The following is a 5,000-nucleotide window of genomic DNA, read 5'->3' as shown; positions in this document are numbered from 1 at the left end:
CCCCAATCCCTAGCACGAAGGAGGTTCAGCGGGTTACCCCGACCTTTCGGCCTAGGAAGACACGCTGATTCCTTCAGTGTAGCGCGCGTGCGGCCCAGAACATCTAAGGGCATCACAGACCTGTTATTGCTCAATCTCGTGCGGCTAGAAGCCGCCTGTCCCTCTAAGAAGAAAAGTAATCGCTGACAGCACGAAGGATGTCACGCGACTAGTTAGCAGGCTAGAGTCTCGTTCGTTATCGGAATTAACCAGACAAATCGCTCCACCAACTAAGAACGGCCATGCACCACCACCCACCGAATCAAGAAAGAGCTATCAATCTGTCAATCCTTCCGGTGTCCGGGCCTGGTGAGGTTTCCCGTGTTGAGTCAAATTAAGCCGCAGGCTCCACTCCTGGTGGTGCCCTTCCGTCAATTCCTTTAAGTTTCAGCTTTGCAACCATACTTCCCCCGGAACCCAAAAGCTTTGGTTTCCCGGAGGCTGCCCGCCGAGTCATCGGAGGAACTGCGGCGGATCGCTGGCTGGCATCGTTTATGGTTAGAACTAGGGCGGTATCTGATCGCCTTCGAACCTCTAACTTTCGTTCTTGATTAATGAAAACATACTTGGCAAATGCTTTCGCTTCTGTTCGTCTTGCGACGATCCAAGAATTTCACCTCTAACGTCGCAATACGAATGCCCCCGCCTGTCCCTATTAATCATTACCTCGGGTTCCGAAAACCAACAAAATAGAACCGAGGTCCTATTCCATTATTCCATGCACACAGTATTCAGGCGGGCTTGCCTGCTTTAAGCACTCTAATTTGTTCAAAGTAAACGTGCCGGCCCACCGAGACACTCACTCAAGAGCACCCTGGTAGGATTGCAACGGGGTCCGCCTCGGGACGCACGAGCACGCACGAGGCGCGTCGCACGCCTTCGACTCGCCCCACCGGCAGGACGTCCCACGATACATGCCAGTTAAACACCGACGGGCGGTGAACCAACAGCGTGGGACACAAATCCAACTACGAGCTTTTTAACCGCAACAACTTTAATATACGCTATTGGAGCTGGAATTACCGCGGCTGCTGGCACCAGACTTGCCCTCCAATAGATACTCGTTAAAGGATTTAAAGTGTACTCATTCCGATTACGGGGCCTCGGATGAGTCCCGTATCGTTATTTTTCGTCACTACCTCCCCGTGCCGGGAGTGGGTAATTTGCGCGCCTGCTGCCTTCCTTGGATGTGGTAGCCGTTTCTCAGGCTCCCTCTCCGGAATCGAACCCTGATTCCCCGTTACCCGTTACAACCATGGTAGGCGCAGAACCTACCATCGACAGTTGATAAGGCAGACATTTGAAAGATGCGTCGCCGGTACGAGGACCGTGCGATCAGCCCAAAGTTATTCAGAGTCACCAAGGCAAACGGACCGGACGAGCCGACCGATTGGTTTTGATCTAATAAAAGCGTCCCTTCCATCTCTGGTCGGGACTCTGTTTGCATGTATTAGCTCTAGAATTACCACAGTTATCCAAGTAACGTGGGTACGATCTAAGGAACCATAACTGATTTAATGAGCCATTCGCGGTTTCACCTTAATGCGGCTTGTACTGAGACATGCATGGCTTAATCTTTGAGACAAGCATATGACTACTGGCAGGATCAACCAGGGAGCTGCGTCAACTAGAGCTGAGCAGCCGGCCGCCCGGGAGTGTGTCCCGGGAGCCCGCGCGAACACGCAAGCGTCCGCTCAATTATTCTGCAAACAGGAGGAGGCTGAGCTCCCCTGCACAATACACCTCGAAACCCTCTCAGGTCCCGGCGGCGCGCAGCGCCGTCCTAAGTACTTGGTCGGGTTCGAGAGAGGCGCAATCGCCCGGAGTTTGGCGAGTAGACGCTTTAGGTGCGACCACCCGTGCTCCCAACTGAGCTTGCCGCTGCCGACAGAGGCCCGGGAGCGTGCTGTCGTGGCATTGCCGGCGGGAGACAACACGCGCCACCTACGGTGGCCGGCAGCTCCAACGCCAGCGCCACAGAAGGACAAAAGCCCCACTTGGGTGCCGAAGCGAACTCTCCCAGCACAGCGCACGCGCCAACACGTCCGCACAGCTGCGATACAATCCACCTGCGAGAACCGCAGAGGCGACCGAGCAGCAGACGGCGTCGCGGCGCCGAGCGCCGGGCGGCGGCGCATCCTCAGCGCACACAGTCCTCAATCGGACCAGCACACTGCAGATGTCCACCGCGCTTCGCACCGGGCCCGCGAGGACCTACTTTGGCCGCACGGCGCCGCGTGCAGGGTGCGCCGGCGCGCAGCTGCGCCGCCTGCCGCCTCCGTCGGCCGGCGCGCCTGCCACTGGCCGCCCCCACCAGCCGGCTGTAGCGCGTGCGCCCACGCACCGCGCGGCCAGCACGCCGGGAGGCCCCCCCTCACCGGCCGGGGACGGTCCCACCCAGCCACCGCCGCGTATCGCTTCACACCCACATGCCATTCACGTTCGTGGGCATGGTGGGTATCGCTGAAACAACCGGTTGGTAGCTCAACCGATCGTCGCCATCACTGATTCACCTCTAGCGAGAACAACCGCACCACAACGGTTTACCAGTTCTTCATTTGCGTAACGTCACCAGCAAACGTAGACGTCCATCGCCATTTGCAAATTCAACGATTGTTGCATGCCTGTGTCAGGTGTCACGACACACTATGTCTGCCCACATACACGCAACAACATGTGCACGCTTCGCGAACACGTGGAAGGTGGCCCCCGTACGTATGCGATGTCCATTGCGCGAACGACTGTCAACCGGCCTCTGTCGCATGTCGCAGATGTGGAACGCAGTGCACCATGCTATCACGGTGTGTGAGAAGAGACGACTACGTCTGACAACACGCGCCACTACATCAACAGACGGCTCATGGTGATCGCCATCCACGGCATACCATACTGCAATCCAGCTCTTATAGGGAGACGACACGTAGCTGAGTGCACAATATTTGGACCGTATGGTTCGCCGTTGTTGGCGCAGTCGTGGTACGGTCACACATGTACCACGATGTATCATTCAGTACATGAGGACCAATGTGCAGTACAGTGTGTGATTTGGACGTACAACATCAGCGGACAGTTGACACAAGCCGTACCACAACGTAGGCTGTGCTTCGCCATGCGAATGCCAATGAACAACTGTGAAGGGCATTGAGCATGTACGTCCTGCTGCCGTCCGCATTACAGTGTATAGCTGCAAGGTGTTTAACATGAAGCGATACTCTGGGGACCGGGCAGTGCGAGTAGCAAACTATATTGCGGGGGTTGCAGTTAGGCAACACTACACTAATTTAACGCGTCGTATGACAATTACAGAGCAGGTTAAGGCCCAACGTGTGTTGGGTTAAGGCGCAACGTGGGTTGGGTTAAGGCGCAACGTGGGTTAGGTTAAGGCGCAACGTGGGTTGGGTTAAGGCGCAACGTGGGTTAGGTTAAGGCGCAACGTGGGTTAGGTTAAGGCGCAATATAGGTTAGGTTAAGGCGCAATATAGGTTAGGTTAAGGCGCAATATAGGTTAGGTTAAGGCGCAATATAGGTTAGGTTAAGGCGCAATATAGGTTAGGTTAAGGCGCAATATAGGTTAGGTTAAGGCGCAATATAGGTTAGGTTAAGGCGCAATATAGGTTAGGTTAAGGTACAATATGGGTTAGGTTAAGGCGCAATATAGGTTAGGTTAAGGTACAATATGGGTTAGGTTAAGGTACAATGTGGGTTAGGTTAAGGTACAATGTGGGTTAGGTTAAGGCGCAATATAGGTTAGGTTAAGGTACAATATGGGTTAGGTTAAGGTACAATGTGGGTTAGGTTAAGGTACAATGTGGGTTAGGTTAAGGTACAATATGGGTTAGGTTAAGGCGCAATATAGGTTAGGTTAAGGTACAATATGGGTTAGGTTAAGGCGCAATATAGGTTAGGTTAAGGTACAATATGGGTTAGGTTAAGGTACAATGTGGGTTAGGTTAAGGTACAATGTGGGTTAGGTTAAGGCGCAATATAGGTTAGGTTAAGGTACAATATGGGTTAGGTTAAGGTACAATGTGGGTTAGGTTAAGGTACAATGTGGGTTAGGTTAAGGTACAATGTGGGTTAGGTTAAGGTACAATGTGGGTTGGGTTAAGGTACAATGTGGGTTAGGTTAAGGTACACATTGTTGTAAGGAAAGGTGTATTGGGGGGGGGGGGGGCGGCGGCGGCGGCGGCGGCCGGTTTGTTGATTGTGATTATAGTAAGTGGATGCCTGCGGCATCATCTGATTTGCCACGTCAGGATGCACCTTTGGCTCATGACAGGCGGCGCTCTGATTCCATGCTTGTGGCAGACCTGTGTCTTTCATTCCTGCCATTGTTTGTGTGCTGTGACAGGAGGCAGTATTGTGATGTTGGGTGTACCCCTGTGTAGGACATGTGTGGGTGTTGGTGGCTTAGCTGAGCAATGGTGGTTGTCGGAAGGGTGGGGTATTCTGTTTTGTGAGTGGACCTCCCGGTCTGGTTATGATAGTGTGGATTGTCTAATGTGGCGGAGAGGATGCACTGGGTGTTGTTCCATGCTGGTGCTTACATATTGTCTTTGTGCCTGTTACAGGCAGAGAGTAGTGCGTGATAAGAGTGTCTGGCTGACGTGTGGTTGTGATTGTGAGCAGAGTCTTTCAGCATGTATACGGACAGTTGTATACATTATCTGTATTTTGATGGCTCTATCTATTACTAATCAGCGCCGTGTATACGTTTCATCCGGTTCCAGTCGAAACTGTTGTATCTCTGTACATTAGTGACACGGCGAGGCCGCCATGTAGTTACTCGTCTCGGCAGCTTCCACCGGTGTATGGCAAATGATTATAAGGAATCAGTCTAGTCGTCAATACCGATAGTGTGACGTCACATGTCTGGGGTGGGGGACGCTGCGCCCTTCCGGTGGGTCATGGCCTAGGAAGACTCTTCCCACGCAGGGGGGCTTGGACTGTCATTGACTCTT

The 5,000-nt window shown here is 53.2% G+C and overlaps 1 non-coding gene across 1 annotated transcript in view; it reads right to left on the bottom strand.

The window, feature by feature from the left end:
• The window catches only part of LOC126433206 (small subunit ribosomal RNA), a 1,910-nt gene extending 254 nt beyond the window's left edge, over nucleotides 1–1,656 (bottom strand). The window contains exon 1 of the ribosomal RNA XR_007578320.1: nucleotides 1–1,656. This exon is cut by the window's left edge and continues 254 nt beyond it. This is a non-coding gene — a ribosomal RNA (small subunit ribosomal RNA).
• Between the last annotated feature and the right edge of the window lie 3,344 nt (nucleotides 1,657–5,000).

The sequence above is a fragment of the Schistocerca serialis genome, unplaced genomic scaffold (genome assembly GCF_023864345.2).
Source record: "Schistocerca serialis cubense isolate TAMUIC-IGC-003099 unplaced genomic scaffold, iqSchSeri2.2 HiC_scaffold_1162, whole genome shotgun sequence".
Taxonomy (NCBI): domain Eukaryota; kingdom Metazoa; phylum Arthropoda; class Insecta; order Orthoptera; family Acrididae; genus Schistocerca; species Schistocerca serialis.
This window is presented reverse-complemented; position numbering and strand designations above follow the sequence as displayed.